This window comes from Orcinus orca, chromosome 14 (assembly GCF_937001465.1).
Source record: "Orcinus orca chromosome 14, mOrcOrc1.1, whole genome shotgun sequence".
Classification (NCBI taxonomy): Eukaryota; Metazoa; Chordata; class Mammalia; order Artiodactyla; family Delphinidae; genus Orcinus; species Orcinus orca.
The window spans coordinates 79,433,980-79,461,026 of record NC_064572.1 but is presented as its reverse complement, the minus strand read 5'-3'; the positions used below and the strand labels follow the sequence as shown (position 1 = coordinate 79,461,026).

The following is a 27,047-nucleotide window of genomic DNA, read 5'->3' as shown; positions in this document are numbered from 1 at the left end:
ACACACACACACACACACACACACACACACACACACACAAAAAGTGGTCACTCACTGCATTTAGATAAATATACAGGTCTAAAATTGAATTCTTTGTGTGTCTTCTATAAGATAAACATTAAACACTCAAGGGATTTAATCTGGGAGAGGAGCCAAAAGTCCAACTCCAATTTATTATTATTTCTGAATTATATATGAAGCACCATGTAAAGCTTTTAGTAATAATGTCAGTTGAGCTGCCACTGGAAAGCATTATTGTTTTCCGCCGTGGACACCACCAGCTCAGCTTCTCGTATTTCCCAAATTCCATTAAGATGGAACTTCCCAGATGGTGCCATCCGCCCCCCACAAGAAAGTCCAACAAATGATTTGCACTCTTATCATTTTAACTAAAACGCGAATAGTAACATGAATAGCAATACTAAAGAGTGAAATCTTAAAATTCAAACGTTAAGAGTTGGATGAAAGTTTTGCAGTGAATTAAAATGAAGTTGCATTTAATTAGAATAAAGTTTTCTGAACTTAGGCGTTAGGTTTCAAAGTGGCAGAGGTGAGTCCTAGGAATTTGTATTTTCTTCCCTTGTGATGTTTTTCTCTGCATACATTGCTCCTGAGAAACCGACAATTTCTCCTTCCACTCCGTGGCACCCGGACACACCATACTTACTCAGTGTGCTCTTTCTAGGAGAGCAGCCGCTGTGCCCATTCTGACATCTTTCTTCTCTTCAACTGCATTAGGCTTGACTGAAAGGAACAATTCATGGGCATTAAATAAGAGCTCCTCATCTGGAAGAGGCAGAGTATTGTCTCTTAGAATTTTGCAATTCTCATTTTATGTAACTTAATTGTATGCTTATTTATTCAGCTAAGGTAGGTAAAGCATTTGGCAGTGTGTATGGCAAACAGTTATTATTTGTTTAGGACTTACTATAATTAAGGCACAATTCTAAGTCCTCGGAGGACTACTGAGGCTCATTGATTCATTAAAAATGCTTATGAGGCTTCCCTGGTGGCGCAGTGGTTGAGAATCTGCCTGCCAATGCAGAGGACATGGCAGGACATGGGTTGCTCCCACATGCCACGGAGCAACTAGGCCCGTGAGCCACAATTACTGAGCCTGCGCGTCTGGAGCCTGGGCTCCACAGCAAGAGAGGCCGCAATAGTGAGAGGCCCGCGCACAGCGATGAAGAGTGGCCCCCACTTGCTGCAACTAGAGAAGCCCTCGCACAGAAACGAAGACCCAACACAGCCAAAAATAAATAAATAAATAAAATTAACAAACAAACAAACAAAACTATAAAAAAAAAAGATTCCTGTTCTTTAAAAAAAAAAAAAAAAGTGCTTATGATGCGGGCTTCCCTGGTGGCGCAGTGGTTGAGAGTCTGCCTGCCAATGCAGGGGACACGGGTTCGTGCCCCGGTCCGGGAAGATCCCACACGCCGTGGAGTGGCTAGGCCCGTAAGCCATGGCCGCTGAGCCTGCGCGTCCGGAGCCTGTGCTCCGCAACGGGAGAGGCCACAACAGTGAGAGGCCCGCGTACCGCAAAAAAAAAAAAAAAAGCTTATGATGGGATTTCCCTGGTGGTCCAGTGGTTAAAGTGTGGGTTTGATCCCTGGTTGGGGAACTAAGATCCCACATGCTGCATGGCCAAAAAAAAAAAAAAAAAAACTTAAAGATCATTAACTCTGGATGTGTGCCAATATGTATAAGTGAACATATTCATTCAACATGTATTTATGGAGCAACTACTATGTGCCAGACATCATGCTGGGTTTACAAAAGCAAACATAGCCCCTACCATCATGGATCTTCCAGGCTACTGGGGAAGGCAGACAACCAAAGAATTGCACAAGTAAATACAAAACTAATTATCAAATGGGATAAGTGTTGTAATTCTTATAAAGCTTGGGTTCCTGTTGTTCATTTTCCTAGCAGTGTCACAAAGAAACACAACCCAACAAATGAAAGTAATTTCAATATAGCTCAGATCTCTGTCAAGGTGATGAAAAATAAGGAAAGACTGGGAAACTACATTTGGAGGCTGCAGGGATGTCATAACTAAGTGCAATATAGTATCCTGGATTTGGATCCTGGAACAGAAAGACGATATTCATGGAAAAACTGGCAAATCTAAATAAAGTCTGGAGTTTGGTTAATGACAATGTACCCAAGTCAGTTTCTTAGTTTTGGCAAATGTACTGTGGTGATGTAAGATGTTAACAACAGTGGAACAGTTAACAACTGGGTGAGAGGTAGATGGAAACCTTCCCTGTCTTTGCAACTTTTTCATAGATTTAAAATTTTTCCAAAATAAAAAACGTATTTAAAAAAATAGTTCATATCTTTACTTGAATTCTCAAAAAATTCATGATGGTATCTAAATACAGGGATAGTTAACATTTATAAAAGTCTCATTTGTAATTTACCTCTTATATTAGTTGCCTGTTGCTGTATAACAAATCAGCCCAAAACTTAGCAGCTTAAAACAGCAAATAATTATTACCTCACACAGATTCTGAGGACGTGGAATCTGAGAGTGGCTTGGCTGAGTGAATCTGTCTCAGTGTCTCTCATAAGGTTGCAGTCAAGCTGTACACTCATCTCCAGCCTCAACTGTACACTCATCTCAAGCTTCAACTGGGACTGGAGAATCAAATTCCAAGCTCATGTAATTGTTTTTAAGTTTCAGTTTCTTGCAGCTGTTGGCTGGAGGCATTAGCTCTTCACCACGCCAGCCTCTCCATAGGGATGCTCACAAAAATGGCAGCTGACTTCCCCCAAAGCAAGTCATCCAAGAAAGCAAGAACACATATCCAAGACAGAAGCTACAGTCTTTTTATAACCTAATCTCAGAAGTGACATATCATCACTTCTGCCATGTTCTACTTATTAGAGGCAAAATACTGAGTCCAGACTACATACGAGGAGAGAGGAATTCAGTTCCAACTCTTGAAAGGAACAGTATCAAAGAATTTGTAGACATGTTTTTAAAACTACTGTCTCTACTCCCTCCTAGTAGACTCACTAAACTTACAGAAAAGGATCCAAAAAAAAAAAAAAAAAAACCCAGTATAAATCCAGAAGGACAAGGAAAACAGAAGAGACAACAGCAACAAAAATTCAGAACCGGGAAATCAGGAAATCAAATCCAACAGCAGATCAAAGGAAGTTGAATCCTAAGTCAACACTGGGAAAAACAATGATGCCACGTAATTTGTGCTTCAGAACCTCAAAAAGTCTCATGAATTGGCAGCACCAGGTACTCGTGGAAGTGGAGTAGAGGTTGAAAGTCTGTTTAAGAACTAGTGAGGGTAGCTTCCACTCCATAGGCCTGGGCTGTGCACGGTGCCTCCCTTCCCAAGTGCACAGTATGGAAATGGGGAGGGGTCAGTGGAAGAGTCACTTTACAGTAAAGAAAGCTAATAGGGACTAGCTCATCCATGTGATCACGGGCAGCAACAACAGTGACAAATCATGTTAATAGTACGTACGCTTGATATGATGCAATGAAAATGGCACTTTACCTGTGGTCTTCCTCCCAATAGCCAGTAACCCCAGCCTTATCACGAGGAAAACGTCAAATTTCAATAGTGGGGCACCCTACAAAACAGCTTACCAGCAGTGTTTATTCGAGGTCATCAGAAACCAGCGAAGTCTGAGAAACTTCCATAGCCAAGAGGAGCCTAAAGAGATATGACAGCTAAATGTAACATGGTATTTTAAATGGGATCCTAGAATGGAAAAAAGACATTAAAAAAAAAACTAAAGGAATCTAAACTATGGACTTTAGTTAATGTACCAGTATCAGTTTATTAATTGTAACAAATGTTCATACCAATGTAAGATGCTAATAGTAGTGGAAACTGAGTGCTGGGTATATGGAAACATTATACCACCATCTCAGTTTTGTTCAGGTCCCCTGGATGCTCTCCCCCACTTGATGTATTTCAGCAGCTGCTCCTGCCCCACCCTGGCAGAAAATGAGAGGTTTATTCACTGGAGTGGGTAAAAAAGATGGAAGCACCAACCATAGTTAAGGGACAGAGTAAGATACTGAAAATAAGATTAAGTAAGAATTTACATATTAATGTTGAAATATTCAGCTCCCCTCCCTGACTCAGAACCCGGAGGAAACAAGGCTTCTACACCCCAAGAAGGGTATTTGAAAATTCTTCTCTGGCCAACTCAAGAGAAAAGACACAAAGATAGTTAGGCGAATAGGAGAAATTCCCCGATGAAATAGTCCCTCCACCCATGGTGAGTCTCTCAATCAACAAGCCCAATCTCACTGGGGTTCTTAGTGTCTCAATCTTAAAAATAATTACCAGATATTTGAGGAAAATCCTTAACATGAAAGACACCAAAAACAGTAAAAGGCAATTGAGAAGAAATAGACACCCCAAGAACAAAAGCTTCAAAGCCATATTTAATATTCTCAGAGCAATAAGAGAATAGTTTGTCTCCATGAAATTAGAACAGGATGCTATAAAAATGAGCACAAAGAAGAAAAAAGGGGAGGTGCTCTTGGAAATTAGTTTTAGCAGCCAAAAGGAAAAACTCAGATGACAAAAAGCCAAAGGGATGAAAAAATATTAGAGAAATAGGAAGAATAATCCAGGAGGTTCAACACCCAAATAAGAGGGGTGCCCTCAGAAGGAGAGTACAGAAAAGCCAAAGGGAAGAAAATTAATTTATTTATGTTTCAAGAACATTTTCCATAATTTAAAGAATGAGCCTGCAGGTTGAAAGGATCAACTGACAATGGATACAAATAGACCCACACCCAGACACAGGATCATGACATTCTGAAACATGAGAGACATGGTCTAGCCAAACATGTTAATTCCACTCCCCTCCTTGCCAATGACTGGCTCAGGACTGGGTGTACAGTGCAATTCTAGTCACTGAGACATGAAGGGAAGTGTGCATTAGCTTTCTGGGAAACGTCTCTTAATAACTCACATAGATGCGGGAAGAACGACTCCCTCTTGCTGCTTCTGGGTGTTCGGAACTGCCTTAGCCATCTTCGAACCACAGAACACACAGCCCAAGAGGACACACATTTGATAAGTGGAAGAACTAGGTCTCAAGTCTACCTCCAAAGCCCACGTTCTTTTTTTTTTTTCCCAAGGGGAAAAAAAGGTGGAACCCCCCCTTTCTTTTATTCTCTGTGCTCATAGTTATAGCATCCTGTTCTAATTCCATGGAGATAAACTATTCTCTTATTGCTCTGAGAATATCAAATATGGCTTTGAAGCTTTTGTTCTTGTGGTGTCTATTTCTTCTAAATTGCTTTTTTTCCAAGCGGCATGTGGGAATCTTAGGTCCCTGACCAGGGATCAAACCCATGCCGCCTGCAGTGGAAGCGCAGAGTCTTAACCACTGGACCGCCAGGGAAGTCCCAAATCCCATGTTCTTTATTTAGCTCATAGTCTACACTGACGGACTATCCCCAGAAAACAGCCTGAGGGAAAAATCATACCTGTGGCTCCTATTATGTCACAATAGTTTATACATCAAGTGCCTCTAATTAGCGGTTGGCACTTTTCTGGAACCTCTGCAACTTGAACTTGTATACTTATTAGTGCTAGAAAGTAACCCTAGATCATAAATCTTTGAATATCAATAGCCTGGAAGTTTCAGCAACAGCAATTATCAGTTTAACCTACAACTCATTCAAAATGTCATCTAATAAACAAGTACATTAAGAAGGCTCTTTCACTTTCAAGTTCACTTATTTTCATGCCAGATACTGTATTCAGATATTAAATCTCTGGCTTATTAAAGCAATAGTAATAAAGAGGCCAAAGTCATGAATTTGAACCTCCAGGTAAACTGGTTTAATTATCTCCACCACTAACTTCAATCAGTAATATTTCAAAGAAATGAAGTTTGTTTGAAACAAGAGGCAAGTTTTATCATGTTACCAAAAAAAAACAAAATGAGGAGATGGTCAAATTGGGGGTGGAGAATCATCGTATTCCGGCAAAAAAAAAAAAAAAAAAAGTCATGCCAGTAATCAGAAAGCACCTTTATGAACAAAGGGAGCTATTGTGTTTTATGGTTCAGGCAACAGTCTCACTGAATCAATGGTGTTAACCACTTCCTATGGACTGATGACACCCGTAACCAACACCTCTGTCCAGATCACCCTTCTAAATGCCAAGCCTTCATAGCCAACTGCAGCTGTACATCTCCTCTGGAAGTTCCTATGGCTGTCTGAGCCTCAACAGAGTGAACCCTGATCTAGACTTTCTCCTTTCTCGATGCATGGCACCACCATGCAACAAGTTGCCCACGACAAATCTTAGAAGCCATTCACAACCACTCCCTGCCACCCAACAAAGGTCTGTATATCCTTCCTTCTCTCTCTGTTTCTTCGCTTTGACCCCTCCTCTGTATCCCAATCCAGGCATCTCTTTCCTGGTCTATTTCAAGGGTCTTCTAAGTAGTCATTCTTTTTCTAGTATCTTCTCTGTCCAATCTCCATAGTTATTAGAGTCACACTAAAATGCAAATCTGATGGGAGGAAGCAAAGGAGAAGAGTGGAGAGGTGGGTGTGTGGTCCATCACACAGGCAACATGGGTGTGTGTTTTATCTCCTAAATGGGGAACCTCTGAAAGCTTTTACACAGGGGAGTGACGTAAGCATAAAGATTTTGTTTGTTTGTTTGTTTGGGGCTTTCTTTGCTATCAAATGGACATAGGATCCCATTACTATTTAAATTTGTGTTTTTCTGACTGATATTGAGCATCTCTTTGGATACTTATCATTCATTCAGGCTTCCCCTTCTGTAACTTGCTTATTCATATAATTCCCTTTTTAATTTTTTTCTCTGTTTCCCTTTTTTCCATACTGATTTTTAGATGTCTTTCTCCACACTCTAGAAGCTAAAGCTAATTTTTTTTCAGTCATAGATGTTGCACATACATTACCAGCTGTCACCTATTCATTTACTCTGATGATGGCATTTACCTGTTAACAGCAGCCCCAAAAAAGCCTATTTTTAATGTATTCAAATCTATTGTTTTCTTTATTGTATACACTTTGAGCATCTATTAAGAAATCCCCCCCACCCAAGATCACAAAGAATTATCTACATTTTTTCCTATAACGTTGCACTTTTATCTTTAAATTTAGGTCTTTAATCCACCAGAAGTTTATTTCTGGATATGGTAGAGATGAGGACCCAACTTTATTTTTCTCCAGATAACAACCCAATTTTCCCAAGATTATTTACCAAATAATCCACCTCTTCCTTAGCTCTATAAAATACCAAATCCTCATTTATACAGAGTCAATTTCTGGATGCTTTTCTGTTCCATTGAGCCTGGTTTTATGCCTGGTTCTATATTAATATCTGGTAGTGCAAGTCCCCTTTCTTTGCTCTTTTTTTCCCCAAAAATGTCTTAGTTATTCTTGAAGTTTTATTCATCTATCTAATTTTCAGAATCAGTTTATTAAGTCCCCTTAGAATACTCTTGGAATTTTAATTTGAGTTGCATTGAATTTATAGATTAAGTGGAAATCAATAGTTTTATAATGTTTTCATCCCATCCACAGCTTTTATTTACATTTTATTTTATATCCTCTAATAGTTTCAGACTTTTCTTCATAAAGGTCTTGAGAATTTTTATTATGTTAATTCCTAGAAACTTTATAGGTTTGTGGAGTTTGAAGTTTTTTTCTGTATTTTAATTGTTTTTTTTTTCATTTTATAATGAGTTATTTCTAGAGTAAGGGAGATGCTATTAATATTGATTTTGTACCCCATTTCTTTCAAACTCACTGAGGCTTTCTTTGTGGTATGATACATAAATCTCTTTGTGCCTGCTCTGTGTGTGCTCAAAAGAATGTATATTCTGTGTTGCTTAAATTTATCTCTGCTAATCTGGGTTAAGTAATCATGTTATTAAACTCTTCTGTATCCTTGGTTATTTTTTCTGCTTAATTTATCAGCTTTTGAGTATATGTTAAAATCTCCAACTATAATTCTTGATTTATCTATCTCTCGTCTTAAATCTACCATATGTTGCTTTATATGTTCCAAAGGTATAATATTAGGGGCATATGTCTATGATCATTAGATCTTCTTGGTCTATTGTGCCTTTTATCAGCATGCAACACCTTGCTTTGTCTTTGATTTTTTTTCCATAAGTTTGTTTTGTCTGACACTAAAATTGTTCCTTGAGCTTTATTTGCCTGGTGTATCTATTTTCACCTCTTTATTTTCAGTTTTCCTGTGTCCTTTTGTTTCAAGTGCAACTTGGTAGATAAAATGTCACTGGATCTCAGGATTCTCTCATTCAGCCCACCCAGAGTCTCTGACTTCGGCAGTCATCCTTCTTTCACAGGGCTCCTGATCCCCAAATGTCTCTTAATTGTTCTTCTGCATTCACCATTATTCCCTTAAGACTATTCATTGGCCAGTGATGGCTCTCTGGTAGTGAGAAGAGGCCCTACCTTGAGCTTCTCCAGGTGAGTTGGAGGCACAGACACAGAAAGCCCCAACTTTGGCTTTCCAAGCTCAAGCAATTCCTGCCTGGGCACCCTGTGGTGTGATAGAAGCTCTGGACACATGGAGGTGGGAACCCAATCAATCAGTGTGTTCATCTGCCTGCTAGTTTATGAGCTGCTTTAGATTTTAGCGTTTCAAGCACCCAAAGTTCTGGTCCAGCCACACAATCAAAGGTTTGCTATTGCCCTGGTTTGGTGATGTAAGAGAGAGAAAAATTAGCTTTAGCTTCTAGAGTGTGGAGAAAGACATCTAAAAATCGGTATGGAAAAAAGGGAAACAGAGAAAAAAATTAAAAAGGGAATTATATGAATAAGCAAGTTACAGAAGGGGAAGCCTGAAAGAGAGAGAAAAAGGTTTGGTGATGTAAGAGAGAGAAAAAGCCCAAGTATAACCAGTCCCAGTCCAACCCTGGCTTTGGTTTCCTGCCCTGAACCCAACTCTCCCCTTTCTCCTGAGAGTTTAGGGTCAGTTGTAAAGTAAGGTTTTGAGCACCATTCCCTCCCTATCTCCTCTTGGCATCTCCAGTGTCGGAATCAGAAGTTGTTGGTTTCCCTAACCAGAAGACAAATTCTGAATAGCCTGTAACAGACATTTGTTTTTCTTGCAAGATATTGTGCCACTGTTCGTTGCCTATAAATCAACTTAATTTAGATTTTGAGCTTTTCCCATGGTCAAGCTGGTGGAAATATACAAGTCCTTTCTCTCTTGATTTTCAAAAGGTGATCTATTCACACGGCTCAGGAATATCTAAAAAGTGACACTGTGAAAACCTCCTTCCCACCCCCAAATCTAACCACCGATATTGGTTTATTATGCATATTCCAGAGTTTCACTATATATATATACAAGAAGCATAAGAATGTATTATATGTACACGCACGCACTGTCTTATTTGCTCCCTTTTTCTGCGAAGGACAGCAGAAAAGGACAATCTACTCAGCATTTTGCCTTTGTTATTTCACTTAACTTTCTGGTAGATCTTTCTCTACTGAAAGGTTGAGCATCCTTTTTATAGCTCTACAGTCTCCCGCAGTATGGAGGACTGTGATGTATCTAACATCTCCCCCTGACAGACATCGAGGTTGTTTTACGGTCTCCCCTATTACCAACAATGCTGCGTTGAATAAAATAGAGCGTTTAAACAAAGGGGGGAAACAAAAAAACAGCCAAGGCATTTCATTTTGTGAGTGTTTCCCAGTAACTTATTTCTCCTGCTGCTGTTTCTTCCTGCTGCATTTTTATTTTCCTGGAAGCTTCATGTTGATGCTTGATTGCAGTTTCCACATTGTACAGGGTCATTTTAGCAGTTGGAATTACACAGTAAAATAGAAAAATGTGCATTTGTGGGTAGCAACGAGAGCAGCAAATCTTGCATTTGTCCAATGCCTTCTGCAGCCCCGAGTGCTGAGACAGCAGGCTGGTGGAGACTTCGAAAGCTCAACACACAGTGACAGTCAGCTGCAGACACCTCCTTTCTGCCACAGCAGCCTAAGATGCCCAGGGTGTGCTGGTCAGGCCGTTCTTCCAAAGGCTACGGAAACCACAGAAGGCACACAGGAATGTTTTTCCTCAGTGCTTTCAAAAATCCACTGGCATATATACTGAAAAGAATTGAAAGCAGGAGGACTTCCCTGGTGGTCCAGTGGGTAAGACTCCACACTCCCAATGTAGGGGGCCTGCGTTCAATCCCTGGTCAGGGTACTAGATCCCACATGCCGCAACTAAGAGTTTGCATGCCACAACTAAAGATCCTGCATGCGGCATCAAAGATGCCATGTGCCGCAACTAAGACCCGGCGCAGCCAAATAAGTAAATAAATATATTTTTAAAAAAGGATTGAAAGCAGGGACTCAAAGTGATATTTATACACCCATGTTCAAAGCAGCTCTATTCACAATAGCCAAAGGGTGGGAGCAACCCCAGTGTCCACCGATGGATGAATGGATAAACAAAATGTAGTATATACATAAAATGGAATGTTATTCAGCTTTAAAAAGGCAGAATATTCTGGCAAGTACTACAATATGGATGAACCTTGAGGACATTATGTTCAGTGAAATAAGCCAGACACAAAAGGACAAATACTATATGTTTCCGCTTACTTGAGGTACATACAGTCATCAAATTCGTGGACACAGAAAGCAGAACAGTGGCTGCCAGGGGCTGGAGGAAAGAAAGGAGTAGGAAGTTATCGTTGATGGGTACTGAGTTTCAGTTTTGCATGATGAAAAGAGTTCTGGAGATGGATGGTGGTGATGGTTGCACAACAATGTGAATGTACTTCATGAGACAATATTGTACTTAAAAATGGTGAAGATGGTAAGGTTTTGTTTTGTTTTTTGGTGGGGTCTTAGTTCCCCGACCAGGGATCGAACCCATATCTCCTGCAGTGGAAGCGCAGAGTCTTAACCACTGGTCCACCAGGTTAAGTCCCTAAGATGGTGAGTTGTATGTGATGTGAATTTTACCACAATTTTTAAAAAATTTAAAGGGTAAAAAAGATAAACTATTGGCAGCCCCTTGATTGATGTCAGTCTCTCTGTATCAGCAGTTGTAAGCAGAGCCTTTTCTGATCAAATCATTTCTCCATGATCCATTTCTCCACAATCAGTGGAGTCGCACAGAAAAAGATCTTATCCTGAGGACGATAGCAGTGAGACCACAAGTTAATATTAATCAAGCCCCCACTAAGCTCGGCTCCTTTGTCTCATTTAACCCTTATTAAAGCTCTGCAAGGTCAACACTATCTGCATTTTGCAAATGAGAAAACCGATGTTCGGTAAATCCAAAAGATAAACAGCAAAACTATTAGCACTCATTAGAGTGAGGAGTTAGGCAAGGGACATGAGATAAATGAAAAATAATCAATACTTTCCCATGTACCAAAAATTTCCAACTCAAAATTGTTTTTAAAAAATCATCCCATCCACAGCAACAACAAAAACTTCAAAATACTGGGGAAATATTGCAAAAAATCTACCGAAGAAATATAAATAAGAGAGGAATTGGGACAAGGGGACAGAGTGAAAAATTCACTTTTTACCTGGTGCAATGAACTGAACATAAATGTTCCCCCCAAATCCATATGTTGAAATCATAACCCCCAATGTGATGGTATTAGGATGTGGAGCCTTTGGAAGGTGAATAGGTTACGAGGGTGGAGTCCTCACAAAAGGGAATAGTGCCCTTATAAAAGAGACCCCAGGGAGCTCCCTCACCCCTTCTGACATGTGAGGATACAGTGAGAAGACAGTCTTCTATAAATCAGGAAGCAGGCTCTCACCAGACACTGAATTTACTGACAGCTTGATCTTGGACTTCCCAGCCTCCAGAAATGTGACAGATAAATTTCTGCTGTTTATAATTCATCCAGTCTGTGGTAGTTTGCATAGCAGCCCCAACAGACTAAAACACTCAGTACTACCTCTGTATAATTTTATATTCATGGGGACTTCCCTGGTGGTCCAGTGGTTAGGACTCCGCGCTTCCACTGAAGGGATCATGGGTTCAATCCCTGACTGGGGAACTAAGGTCTTGCATGCCATGTGGTGCAGCCAAAAATAATAATAATAATAATTTTATATTCATGTTAAAATGAAATTTCTGCCTAGTGAAAAAGAAAAATGATGCCCTGGGCCTAAAGTAAAAACCTCTCCAAGTTGCTGTGAGGACCAGATTTCCAATCTTCTTCAATGTAGTTAAAATTACAATTTGATTTGTATAAATATATATTTACCTAAGGAGAAGGAACACAATGAGAATAAAATACATTGCAGTAAAATACCTAGTGTGTGTATATGTAAAAAATTATAGGAAATATGTATGAATTCATATGAATATATTTAAAATGCATTAACCAAGAACTTAACAGTAGTCAGAAGGCAGTTGAATTGGGAATACAGGAGTTAATTAATACAATTGTTAATAAAGAATTTTATGATAGAGAAAATGGTACATTTTATGCATTTTTTAAGGCAGAAATAGTAACTAAATTTAAATTGGGTGCAAACTCGATCACTAGCTCTGCATGATGTTGCAGAGGTGAGGGGAACCAGGTTTGCTAAAGTAATTGTGGTGATAGAAATGTATTAGCCTTGGATGCTACCGAGGTGGCCCATTCTATCCCAGTACATTGTAACTGTCAATTACTGCATTTTTTAATAGGCTAACTAAGGAAGAGAACAGGTGGAACCGTCCCAAAATGTCACTTGCCCAGAAGAAAGATCAGATAGCTAAGAAGAAGGCAAGCTTCCTTACAGCTCAGGAACAGGCTGCTGAGAGTTAATAAACCAAACCACAATTTCTATGAAGATTTTTCAGATAAAGACAGTAATAAACTTATTGAACAAGTAAAAAAAAATTTTTTTAATTGGGTCAGGGTAGTGAGAGTGGCAATATTTACTCTAAGGAAAAAAAAAAAAAAATCCTTTAACCCATCCAGGTGTTTTATTTGATCCAATCAGGGTCTGATTTCTCTGGTTCTTCAGAAACTTTTCTACCTTTATTGTTTACTTCTTCTTTTGAAGGGCGAAGTCCACCAACTCTTGTACATACTTAAGGAGATTAATTTTTAAGCTCTCTCCTCTGATATAAAATGTACACCACCTCCTCTCCTTTCATGTTAGTTCCCACTGCGGCGAGTTAGGCACAAAAATTTGATGAAGTCTCAGCTATTATTAAGGAAGGAATACATGGCTACCAATCAGGCTGAAGACATGGGTCAAGGAGATTTAAAAAGAAACTCATTCATTAATTCCATTAATTCCTGTATATTAAACACTTTACATCCATGAGCTCATCTAATTCTCATAACAACCCTAAAAAGTGTAAGTAACTATTTTAATCCTTATTGTACATTTTAGGGCTGTAAAGCTTCAAGAAGTGAGATTACGTGATGAGTAAGTGGTGGAACAAACAAAGGCAATCTCTTTCCACAGCCTGTGCTCTTAGCCATTACCCTATACCCCATCCAGCCCCTCAGTGGGAGACCTGCCAGGGCACACTAGGCACTGAGTGTTTTTCTCCTAGGATTATAGACAAAAGTGCAGCGAGAGGAGAACTCCAGCTCTGGGTGCACAGAGACCTTACTAAGGGCAAAAGCTGGTCCTTGGAAAATATTCCCCCAAAGAGAGATGTGTCTGGTAAGAAATTAAAGGCAAAGCTATGTAAGCAATTATGGAAATTCATAGCCATGGTGCTGCCCATTGTGGCGAAGATATTCCTGTCAAGTAGTGACTTAAGCAGTGATTTTAAGCCACCCAGCATTTTACCACAATGTGCCTTAGTGTGTGGTTTTCTTTGTATTTATCCAGCCAGGGGTTTGTAGTGCTTACTGAAACCATTCATCACTTTTGGAAAATCCTCATTATCTCTTAAAATATTGCTTCTGCCCTATTCTCTGTCCTCCTTGCCTTCAAGGACTCCAATTACACATATTTATATCTTCCATCATATTCCATATATCTCTTACACTCTTTCCTGTGTTTTCTATCCTTTGCCTCTGTGAGCATAAGTCTATCTCTTTCTGACCTACCTTCCAATCTACTATTCCTCTCTTCAACTATGTCTTATCTGGTGTGAAACCCACTGCTGAATTCTTATCTTCCACTGCTATATTTTTCAGTTCTAGAATTGCCATTCAGCTTCTTGTATATCTCCAGTTCTGCAAAATAAGTCTCCAAATTGTCATCTAACTTCTTGACAATATTAATCACCGTTATTTTAAGTCTGTGTCTAATAACTCCAATGTCTGGATCTACTATACATCTGTCTTTACCATTTTTTTTGTCTGTTTGGTTTTGGTTTTCAGTCATATAGATTGGTCATTAGGTATGAAAAATTATACAGAAAATTTGAAGCTCTGGGTGATGTTATCTACCTCTCCCCAAAAATGTATTTTTCTTCTTGCAGGTAGTTCGGAGAGGGGTAGATCACCTTACAACCAAGGATTAAGCTGATTTAAACCTGGGCTTTAGTCTTTGTGAGGGCTGCTCTACTTCTGGTTCATCCCTATCTGATGGAATAGACTGTCAGAAGTCCCAGCTGAAATCCTGGAGGTATTTGTAAGAATCCCTCATCCTTGGTGTGCCTTAAACTTTAATTGTTGTCTCCTCAGTCATAAGAATGCCAGAAGAGCTCAGCTTAGTAGCATCTCAGTTGGCACTTTCTGCATTGGCAATTACCTCGAGGGGAGAAGTGGCACCAAATGTCAGCCTTCCCTTCTCTCTGGGATCTTGATCTCTCAAGTCCTTGCTTCTTGGTACGTCTCTGCTACCTTCAAACATTTTTCCCATCTATTATATTTTCTAGTTGTTTTTGGTGGAAGGGCTGGTGTACAATAAGCTAGGCCACCATTACTGAAAGTAGAAATATCCCTCATGGCATTGCAACTGAAAAATGTGATGAGTTGGGTACTAAAAAACTGGGTGGGGAAAAAAGCCAAAAAGTAACAAGAATATTCTGGAAGGTAAGATTTCTTGTCAAGAGGCAACATTGGATGGGCTACTCTGCTCCCCCTCTTCCCCTCTCATACACATAATTTGGATTTTTAAAAATTTTGGAAGGTAAATAGAGAGTCTGAACAGGTTTGTGAGGAAACAATACCTAAAGCCAATTATTACATTTCCTGAAATTAAAGTTTTATGTCCAAAGGCAAATTTCATTTTTAACTAAGTGAAATGCCACAGGTACTACAAAAGGAATTTTAAATATTGCTAATGCTAACACTGGCTACATAAGTCAGACCAAGTTCTAAAGTAAGACATATGACCTGAATGAAAACAAATAAATGCAATACAAATCATATACACAGCATAAACAAGACAACTCAAAACTTCCTGAACTAGGGAGCCTTTCCGGAAGATTCAGAAAGGTTCAGAAACTGGATCATTAGGTTTACATGGCATCCACTGATCAAATCAGTTTGTGGTTTAGACACAAAATACCACATTTGGTTAAAAAAAAAAAAAAGCCAATGTGTTCTAACAGAGGAATGCCTTTTAGAATTCACATTTCCTATAACTTTCTTTTTTTTTTAACTCAGCTTTTTAGCAGGATTTATTTTTGGCTGAAAAATAGAAAAAACCACTTTACTAGATAGCTCAGTGACTGAGAGTTAAATCTACTTGCAGTGTAAGTTTGGGGGGATACAAACACTACCATTTAGGGAACAGAATCTTGAGGGTGATTTTGAGCCTGCAAAGAGGTTGTACAAAGACTCAAATAAAATCAAGTGAAGGAAAAAAATAATAAATCAAGTGAAGAAAGTCTGATTTTCTTAGCAACTTCCTATTTCATTTGGCCTCAGAGAAATCTTATATCTGTTCAGTGATTGAATTTAAAACCTAATTCAAATGTTCACAAAGCTTTCTCTGAAAGGAGGTTCATCAAAAGGTTGATCTATCTGATGTATCTTTCTATCCATACACACACACACTTATATATACATACATATTTGGAAAATTGGAAACAATCAAAAAATAGGTGCCTAAGTAAAAACTGATTTGATTTTATAGAAGACTGTTTTCATAACATAGAAAAAACTCAAGATAATAGTAAATGAAAAAAGCAAGTTCCAAATATTATAATGTGATCCCATTTTTATTAAGGAAAAGTGCAAAATGGTGAGGGTGGAATACGTGTGATTGTTATCTTCTCATTTACGCTTCTTTGCATTTTCCAAATCCAACACAATGCCAAGAGCTATTTCATATTTATACTTTTTTTTTTTTTTTTTTTTTTGCGGTACGCGGGCCTCTCACTGTTGTGGTCTCTCCCGTTGCGGAGCACAGGCTCCGGACGCGCAGGCTCAGCGGCCATGGCTCACGGGCCTAGCCGCTCCGCGGCATGTGGGATCTTCCCGGACCGGGGCACGAACCCGTGTCCCCTGCATCAGCAGGCGGCCTCTCAACCACTGCGCCACCAGGGAAGCCCCCATATTTATACTTTTTAAGGCTTGTCAGAGTTACCTATATTGATAAATAATGTACTTCCACACAGAAACAAAATGGTGCCACAGAAAGAGGACTGGACTTGGAGAAGAGTTGAGTTCAAGTCCCAGCTTCACCGCTCACTCCTCAGAGTCACTTTGGACAAGTCATAGCACCTCTGGGAATCTCGGTTCTCTCATCTATAAAGATGGAGGGACTTCCCTGGTGACGCAGTGGTTAAGAATCTGCCTGCCAATGCAAGGGACACGGGTTTGAGCCCTAGTCTGGGAAGATCCCACATGCCGCGCAGCAACTAAGCCTGCGAGCCACAACTACTGAACCCACGTGCCACTACTACTGAAGTCCATGCGCCTAGAGCCCATGCTCCTCAACAAGAGAGGCCGCTGCGATGAGAGGCCCACGCATCACAATGAGGAGTGGCCCCCACTCACCGCAACTAGAGGGGGCCTGCGTGCAGCAACGAAGGTCCAACGCAGCCAAAAATAAATAAATAAATAAATTTATTAAAAAAAAAAAAAAGATGGAGATGCTTATCCCTGTCCCGCCTTCCTCCCTTAATTCGTGCAAAGGTCAAACACAAAAAGTTCATGAAAAAAAAAGTTCATGAAAGCCTTCTGACAAGAGGAAAGTGAGGTTCAATAAAAGGAATAATCAGGGCTTCCCTGGTGGCACAGTGGTTGAGAGTCCGCCTGCCGATGCAGGGGACACAAGTTCGTGCCCTGATCCGGGAAGATCCCACATGCCGCAGAGCGGCTGGGCCCGTGAGCCACGGCCGCTGAGCCTGCGCATCCGGAGCCTGTGCTCCGCAACGGGAGAGGCCACAACAGTGAGAGGCCTGCGTACCGCAAAAAAAAAAAAAAAAAAAAAAAGGGAATAATCAGTAACTACCAAAGATGCTCTTAAAGTTCTTGTGGATCTGACTCAAGCTTATAAAGTTAAAGGCTCTGTACTTTGTTTCAGAAAAAATATCCATCACTGCCACACACCTGTTCCCTCAGGTGGGACCCTGACAAAGCACCAAAGCAGGAGTGTTGGACAGGTAGGTAGTATCAGCCCATAGAGAGAAAAAACAAGATGTTTTCACAAACCACTGGAGTGAAGAAACAGCTGTCCCAGGTCCCTGGTGGTACCTTGTCAACAGTTACATGAAGCAGAAGACGACAAGGTAAGGATGTAGTGGGAGAGACATCCACGTATGAGAATAAGGTAATTTTTTAAGATGATAACACACTCCTCTGCCTTCCAAATCCACTAAAAAAAAAAAAGAATCTTGGGACTTCCCTGGTGGTCCAGTGGTTAAAACTCCATGCTTCCACTGCAGGGGCACGGGTTTGATCCCTGGTAAAGGAAGTTCTGCATGCCGTGCAGTGCGGCCAAAAAAAAAATGAAAGAATCTTGATCAACAGGCTGAAAGAGTTTGTCCAAACATTGGAGGAAAAGTAAAAGCTTGAATTTTCATCTTATTTTTAAAATTTTGCTTTCTGTACTCTGACCACAATTCCACCAGTTACTTATTATGTAATCCTGGACAAGTCACTCCATGTTTCTGACCTCTGTTTCCTTATCTATAAAATGGGCCTGTGCCATTCCTATGCCACAAATGTCAGAGTGACCTATGAAGCTGTTATTCCACTTGGGATTCAAGGTGGACACAAATGGACTTGGGCACAGGAGACCAGGACTCCAACGCTGGCTTTGTCATTATCTGCAACAGTGACCAAGGCCCTTCCTCGTTAATCCTCAGATTGCTGGGAAGGGTTAGAAGGATTCCTGAGCTCCCAACCTAGCCACAGTTCAAGTTACGCACATCCACTGTTCTCCCAGACTGGGCTGTTTATATCAAGTGGCCACCCTCCCCCTGCAGTGGCATCTGTGCTAGGACACCACCTTTCTCTGACAAGTTGAACTTGTACAGATAGTGCTGCCAGCCTGCCACTGACAGCGATTGGCTGTTTTTATAGTTACAGAAATACGTAGATTTACATCGACCTGTCCACGGGCCCTTACTATCCGATAAGACTCCTTGTGGCCAAGACTAGAAATCTGTGAAATTCCAAGTCTTCCTCCCTTTTCTCCTCCAACTTCTTCCCAAACTGACCGTCTAATTTTAACAACACTGAACATGTGTTTCCAGATTTTCACTCTTTAACTCTCCCATGATGAACAATCCAGTGTATATAAATCTTTGTCTATTTTTTTAAGACTATTTCTCAAAGTGAAATTACTGGGTTAAAAGGTGCAGACCATTTTAAGGCTCTTGATACACACTACAACAAATTGTCTTCTGGAAAAGAACAAGCAATTGATATTCCTGCTAGCAATGTATGAAGCCGTGGGCCCATCCTTTTGTTTTGTTTTGTTCATTTGCCAGTATGAGCAGTTAAAAAAAAAAAAGTCCCCCCTTTTATATTTTAATTTGTATTTTTGAGATAAGTCACAAGGATGAACATTTTATTTCAACTGTACTGGCTTGTTTTGTTATGTTTCAGTGAATTATCTGTTTGTGTCCTTTTCATATTTTTTAAGTTCATCAAAGAAAATCTGTGAAGCAATTCCTTCCATAGCTAAACAGGGTGGGAGACGTAACTCTAGACACAAAAATAGAAATGTGAAATTGATTAATGTGAAATGAAAACTTTAGCTAAATATCCTGTTAACACACATATTGGTTACAGAAATTAAAGCATACACACTTCCATTTTTGTAAAATATTTTTTACCTTAAAGCAATTTTAAGAAAAATTGATCTTTTTCTCTACTTTGCCATTCTAAATCCACTTTAATGAAAAACTGTGACTTTTCTTTAGATGTGACACTTTCAGTCAAAATGAAATATAAAATAAAATTCAAAAGCAAAGTAAAATAAGATAAAAACTAACCACTTTAAAGTTGGCTGGGATCTGAACTATACAAAACTAAACAACATCCATAAAATGAAAACTTCTTTAAATATTCATTTCCCTTTGGGGCCTGGCAAATGGGAATTTAGTTCCAGCTTACTGCACTCGATCACTCCTGCAATTCAAGAAAGCTCTTTCCGGAATTTTAAGATATGCCAAGAGTAGATGTGATGTTCCTCTTTTTTTAAAAAAAAAAAAAAAGTTTTCACATTTTTTCATTTAAATTTTATTTATTTATTTATTTATCCATTGCAGTGGCTTCTCTTGTTGCCGAGGACGGGCTCTAGGCGCACAGGCTTCACTAGTTGTAGTGCATGGGCTCAGTAGTTGTGGCACACGGGCTCAGTAGCTGTGGCTCACGGGCTCTAGAGTGCAGGCTCAGTAGTTGAGGCGCACGGGCTTCGTTGCTCCACGGCATGTGGGATCTTTCCAGACCAGGGCTCAAACCCGTGTCTGCTGCACTGGCAGGCGGATTCTTAACCACTGTGCCACCAGGGAAGTCCCTTGATGTTCCTCTTTCAGTTCCAAAGAAAGTGGTGACAGACATGACTCTACAATCCAGCCAGCAGACTAGATTTAATTCTCTGCAGATCAGCAGCACATGTTGGACTGGAGACACCGAGGATTCAGAAACCTTCATCTTTACGTATTTCTTCTGGAGGAGACTGAGGCTCAAACTCATCAATTCAAAACTCATCAGATTTGACAACAGTGGAGGTAAACTGTAATTTTCAGTTGGCAAAATATTGTCATTTTATAGAGAATAAAACTCCACAGGCCCCAGGCAATAAGAAGTCATGAAAGAGGGAGAGAATCATATACAGTCATCCGAAGACCACGGCCCTACTAGAGATTCAGGGGTTGACAAAACTGATTTGGGAAAGAGGAAACAATGTGGAGACGGCGAGGGCTTGATTCTGAAATTTGTTGGAAAATGAAAAATGGCGTCAGAAAATGAATTTTGAAAGAAGTTAAATGAAAAGTATTTGAGCTAAAAGATATGAGGTATAGTCTCAAAAAAAAAAAGTAACTTCCTATTACAACTGTGTTTCCAATATAAGACTGAAGAGTTTGCCTACCCAAATGCTGAATAACAAAATCTCTCCCTTTCATGCACATGATGCAAACATGACCTAAAGAAGTTCTAATGAGAACTTCTAATGACAGAAAAGCTACTTCAAAACTGGCAAATTAAGAATTTCTGGAAGCCTGTCTAGTAAAAGCTATCATGGGTATTATTTGAAGAAACTAAGTATTTTGACACAAGATGAGGGGGTGGGGGTGGATTTTATATGTATCTTTCCACTGGGAAAGCTTTGTTCTTTTTTATTCAGAGGAACAAAAAACATTAAATACAGATCCTTAAGGTGAAAGTGAACTTCCAGCCTAAAAAGGACACCTTGCCAGGTAACCGCACGTTTAGAAATGGGCATCTCCCTCCGTCGCCAACCGCTTGCTGAAATCTACTCATGCAGATGCCTTCCTCTTACCTAATGGATGTCCGCGAGGGTCCAGGTTTAACTATGAGAAACTCTCTCACGTTCTCACTGTGTTTGGGGAGGGGTGCAGGTTGAGGACAGCGTGGCAGAGGCTGTAGGTGTCAGGGAAGAGGATGGAAATGGGGTTCTTACTCGCGTTTCTGTGCCCTCGGGGTTTGCCTCCCTTTGAGGGCAGAGAATGGAATCCCGTTAGTCGTTTTCCCCTGTTGAACAGTGCTTTTTGAGTTAAGACACCTGAGACCAAACCAGGGTAAAACAAATGTCAATTAAACATCACTGAGCGGCACTGGTACAGAGGAAGCAGGCCCACTCAGGGTTTCTGGAGGGTGGAGGCTTTGCGGAAAATGCGGGAGCCCGAGGTTCTGGTCTGCTGCAGCATCTGGAAAGGATGATAATGGAAGAGCAAATTTGGGAGGATGAATGACCAGCTTGGTTCATACAGAGGGAGCAGCAGGCAAGGCCGGAGAGAGGCTGGGAAAGCAGAGCAGGGAGGACAGGAAATTCTGAACCAGGGAAAGCCACCCAGAGGTAGAAGGGAGCTGGAGATGGCTTCTGAGGACAAGCTGGGAGGGCAGAGGATTCAGGATGGACTGCAGAGTTAGGACGGTGTCTCGGCTGCCTAGGCTTAAGGAAAGCCGGGGTGATGGCAGTGAGAATGGAGAACCAACCCCAGAGAAACAATAAAACCTGGGGGTGCTCACTGAGACCCTCAGGAGGGCACACAAGCTAGGACACGTCTACAAACACTCTTTTGTAAGGACAAAAGACCATTTTTGCGTTTATCCCTTCCTTTTCAGTTCAAAGGGTAGCAAACATCTAGGTCCTGTTTAGACCAATATTGGGGAATCTTCATTAACACGAGGTTTTACGCCCCACATAAAAAAAAAAAAAAGGCACTTCAGGCAAAAACAACAGAGCAAATTATAATCTACATCTCCTAAAACTTATCTTTTTCTTTCCAAGGTTATCCTTTGAAAATGCTTTTGCTTGTGAAAAAACAAGCTGGGGGGTGGGGAGCAGTGTTGTGACTGCCTAGGTGTTTCCAGAAAGAGGCAGACAGTCAATCTGCAAGCATCTTTCTATAGTAGAGGTTTCCCTTTATTTTTGAGGCTTAAGCGTACTTTATTCTCCCCTGCCATTAACTGAGTGGCCCTGGAAAGATGGCTAGCTTCTATGAGCTTCAGTTCTCTCATCTGTAAAATGGGGAGAACAAACCTACCTCCATGGGGGTTCTGTAAAGATTACATGAAAGAGCTTGCACAGTGCCCAAAACACAACCGACACCCCAAAAACACGAGTTCCCCTCCCCAGTTCTATTCCAGGGAGTAACATTCAGAGAACTACCACCTGAAGTTTCTTCAGGAGTCAGAAGTGCTGTTCAAAACACTTTTCACCTCCTGGGAAAGAGAAGCAAACGAGTCTCAGAGATACAGCTGAGCACAGGCTTTGAGGGGCACAGGAAAGGAACGCCTCTTAGTTGGTAGTAAGCACTTCCCAATAGTCCAAACCATGCTCCTTTCAACAAGAGTGAATGCTATTAAGTGACTTAACAGAAAGAAAAGGCACCACAAGAAATGTTGTCTTTAAAACAACTTTAATGAAAACCATTCTCAACACATTCAAACAGCCCTTTTTGTGTTTCATGAACAACTTAATCTCGTCCAGTTGCCCCAACAGGTGATGCTGTTTCCCACCTCAGGTCTTTCCACCTCTTGAATGCACTTTCTTTCCCACCTTGTCCCTGGTTGCCCCTGCTTACCTGTCTTTTAAGTTACAGAGAGGCCAACCCTGGCACCCCTACTGAGGCTAGGGGAGGGGTACAGACAGGGGGATTCACTACCCATTCTCCACACTTTTGAGTATTTGAAAATTTCCACAATAAAACCTTTCAAAGTCACTCTTTAATATAAGAAATGAAAGAAAAACATGGTGGGTCATCCCAGGTACACCAATTCCACCTGTCCATGAACCTGAACTGCAGCTCACCCCCTAGCAAATACGCAGCACTGCCTACTTTCTCACGGATGCGTCCTTGCTAATCCCTGGTCTAGTTTACAGGTCGCTGTAAGTTTCCTATATTGGACACATATTGTGATAGTTTACTGTCATATTAAGTGTGAATACTGCCCAAACGTGTTTCACTTGCTTTGAGACTGAAAAAAGGAAGCACTAAATGGAGAGGCTGCACTATCTCACGAGCGCCCACTAGTGTCAACAACAACATAAAGTCATTCTCAGAGTTCTGTGGGGCTGATAGGTTTGGGGAAACCTGCAATAGCGTTGATGTTTAAAGCAGGAAAATAAATACCAGGGTGAAAAGAAGGCAGAATTTAGGAAGAAAACGTTTTCTGGATCCTTATCCCAAAAGGAACTTAGAGAATCAAGGCATGTAGAAGTTACTCAAAGTTGCTCTCCAAGAGTCCCACTGATCTGTGTGAAGACAGCCACATGAGCATTACCATCCCCCCGCGCCCGCCCCGACTGGCTCCACAACTCCTGTCCTCCCTTCCAGTCACCTGCAGACACCTGGGCCTCTGTGAAGGATGCTCAGCCCTCTCTGGCAGCTCTCAGGGACAAGAGACCTGGCCAACTGCAACCCAGGGAGGACTGGAAGTGGCAGTGGCCTAGCAACAAAGACGTGGGTCTTCCCTGAACCTGAGTGGTCGTGATAAAAAGAGTAGCAGTAGTGACAGTTAGCTAATGTTCTGAGTGCTTACTATGTACCCAGCATCGCTATGTGATCTTCACTCATATTTTCATTTAAGCCTCACAATAACTCTATGAGGTTGAGGAATTTCATGAAAGAGGAAACTGACCAAAAATCAGAAACACTTTGCCGAGAGGTTAGAGGAAAACAATCTTGCACGGGACCCACAGCTAAGAAAAGGTAGAGAGCTTGGACACAAAGGCAGGTGGGCACCAGAGCTCTTCAACACGCTGTCAAGTTTTTGGTAAGCTCACTTTAGGGGTGAAATAACAGGACAAGACTGACAACCTGTTGCAAGTCTTATACAAATATCAAGGAGACAAGTCAAGTGACAGTCCATCCAGCGCTTTGCAGGGAGACAGACAACAGCAGGAATGCCGTGTCAGCACCTCAGCTGTAAAGAAATGAATTCTATCAACTCACCTTAGAGGACCCGCCCTGGGGAACTAACTCATATTGACTGGTAATTATTGCTACAATGAGACCCATTAACTTGGAGGAAAACCAGAACATTCAGTGTCTGCAGCTCAATTCACCCTGTTCCCAGATGGCAAAATCTACATGGGAAACAAGTCACCACCAGAACGCTGCTCGGTAAACACTAAGGCTCAGCACTAAGGTATGACACCTCAAGTCATAAAAACCTGAAACAACGGTAATATACCAAGATCAACCACTCTGGAATTTCCGGGACAGTCCTGATCTCCAGCACGCTATTTATAGTATTGTGAGTTGCTATTCTGCATATATGATCCTCCCTGACAGAGTAGTGGTATCTATGCTCTAATGTCCTCATTTTCAAGGGTCTACGTAGAGCACACCTTTCCAATAACATACTTACGTCAAAAATCAATATAATCTGTTAAGTCCTTCTACTATAATCACACTCTGGTTTTGAGAAAAATCCTTATCTGGTGGATTCATGAACCACACAGGCCCATCAGACTTGGAAAGGAGTTTCCTCTCGTTATGGCCGCATTACCAAACCAGGCCCAGGCTGACCTCATTGGTTTTACGACGACTCTTTGACCTTCAGTTTCAGACACTGATGCTTTTTAACTTTAGTCCCAAACTCTGCACAGAAAACAATTTCAGAATAACCAGCGACTTGACTTTCCTCATCTGAGGAAGATGAGGGCATTAATCCAGGTTAGGGCTGGATAGGAGGGTCCCAGGAGGCGACGAGCTACTGGGAAAAAGGAGGTCAAGCTTTACTCAGCGGCTATGCTCTCATCTATAGTTTATATACTGAAATTTGAAAAGGGTTCAGCTACTTTTTAAACGTTTGCAAACCACTGACCTGAATGGCCATTCTAAGGTCTATAAGTATTTAATTCTATTTCTGATTTTTAAAATTGTTTTATTCAACAAATATTTGGAAAGTGCCTTCCTTTGTGACAACTCTGTGGTAGGCATGGTGTTCACAACAGTGAACAGTACGCTAATAAATACAGACTCTGCCCTCAGACCTATTACTGTTTTGGCTTTGGTTTTGGTTGTTTTTTTTAAGAAATTGAAGAGTGATATAAACTGTCCACAGCAGAGTTACCTTCTAAAATTCTATTTTATATTTTCCCAGGTGTTAAAATCACAAGATTCCTAAAACTGAGCTGGTACACGTTTCTACTATGGACACTGGTTCAAGTGTTTCTTCCCCTCTGCCCAATATTCAGAAGATACAGGCTGAATAATACAGACAAAACCAGTTGTAAGTTGAAAAATCAAACTGGATTTTATTAAAATATACATAAATAACCCTTATTTTTCTTTATTTCATCAGTTTGGGGAAGTTAAGAGGAAATCGGGAGGTAACAGCACTGGTGTAGAGAAATGAAGGCCAAAAGGGAGTCAGTGAAACTGTATTCCAGCCCAGATCTGCCACCCAGCAGCCTGAGAAAGGCATTTAGTGTCGTCGGCTGCATAATGAGGTGATTGGAATATATGCTGTCTGGGGTCACCTGCAGCTCAAAAACTCTACTGTCCTAATTCTGTCCTAATTATTAGGAGCAAATGCTACAGCTATGTATTAACTACAGAGCAGGTGTTCACAATGAAAAGTAAATGACCACTGAACTCACAGGAGTACTTTTAAGGAAGACAAGAAGAATACAGACGTTCTCTGCTTTAAAAAAATGCATTGATGTTACTGTTTTATTCACACTAACTAGAATATATACACAAAAAATGTGTATCATATGTGGCTTTCAAAAAATTCTATGTTCCATGAGAACTATGTAAACAGTGTAAAATGTTCCTACTGCATAACAAAAGAAAACCAGCATTTCCACGTAGTATTAGGAAAATATCTAGATAATTTGAAGTTACAGTAAAACGAAGTAAAATATCACAGAACAGTCTTTTCATGAAATAGTTATAGTCTAAAGCCAATACAGTTCATACTTTCAAATACTTTGGTAGAAGTGAAATGAATACAAAGCAAAAAAACCAAAATCCAAAAAAATTCTACTGTGGTTCTCATATTGATTGGAACTTTAGCAATGAGGCGACTGCACAGCTACCTTAGATGACAAATGGAAAAACTTCTCATTTGCTCCCCACTGCTGGTGGCAATGATGCTGGGAGAGCACTTCACAAGTCTTCTGTGAAGTGCGGAGCATCTCACTTCCTTCCACAGCTCTGCTCTCAGCAACAGCCTGGAAGGCTTCTTAAAGACAGCAGTTCAGCTTGGAATAGAAGTGATCTTGGTTACTTCCGCTAACAGATATAAATGACCCCGCATAAAAGCAGCTCAGAACTATAATTCACATTTAAAGTAGAACATAAATTTTTAAAAAACTGTATTATTATAGTTTCTCAAGAAGTCCACAGAACATACTACATTAATTAAAAAAAAATGCAAGTTCAATAGCCCACTGCCAATAGTTTTTTAAGAAACAGAAACAACCGTCAGCATGCTACAAATATTTCTTCATTGATATCACATATTACTTTGACAACTGTACAACTAAACTGATCTGAGGAGTTTTTAACTGCATCATTTTAATAATTTCTTTTTCTCATCTATACAGCCCAAATGTGGTACTGATTTATTTCACTGTCTTTTTGTTCTGTATGTTTTCTTTCAAATGAAGCCCTACATCTGAGAATTACAGCAGAGTAAGTGTCGGTGAATCACATTTCTGTCATCCATCACAGGAGCAGACTGGGGATGTCCTCTGAGGATTTTCTCAGCAATGTAATTTATACTGCAACTTTCTGTAAAGACAAGAATGTCTTTAAAAGAAGAAAAAGAATCCTCGGTCAGCTTTACAAACTTATAGTAGTAACACAATAATGCACTGTCATTCCTTTCTGAAGTAAAAGAACAAACACACTGTCAAGTGCCAAACAAACACTGCAAACTGCCTCTGAAGAAGAGCCTGCGAGCACAAGTCCTCAGACAGGCCTTCTGGAGGGATGAAAGGGCATCAGGGAGTGTTTGGTGAGATAAACTAGCCTGATAACCTTCATAAC

At 40.5% G+C, this 27,047-nt stretch overlaps 1 protein-coding gene and 1 non-coding gene across 10 annotated transcripts in view; one reads left to right on the top strand and one right to left on the bottom strand.

Annotated features, from left to right (window-relative positions):
* SEC23IP (SEC23 interacting protein) overlaps positions 1-27,047 on the bottom strand; it is a 103,003-nt gene that overhangs the window by 30,939 nt on the left and 45,017 nt on the right. For 3 of the 9 annotated variants that reach the window (XM_033420896.2, XM_049697468.1, XM_033420891.2), the window contains one exon: positions 25,280-26,789. The gene's annotated coding sequence lies outside the window, so the exon portion shown is untranslated. Of the gene's footprint in view, positions 1-667; positions 787-3,616; positions 3,684-14,052; positions 14,182-20,602; positions 21,246-25,279; positions 26,808-27,047 lie in introns of those variants that run through there. The other 6 variants (XR_007471492.1, XR_007471491.1, XR_007471490.1 and 3 more) reach the window with 6 other exon arrangements.
* Positions 12,522-12,654, top strand: LOC117199940 (small nucleolar RNA SNORA66). Its single transcript, XR_004481315.1, has one exon. It is a non-coding gene; the product is annotated as a small nucleolar RNA SNORA66 (small nucleolar RNA).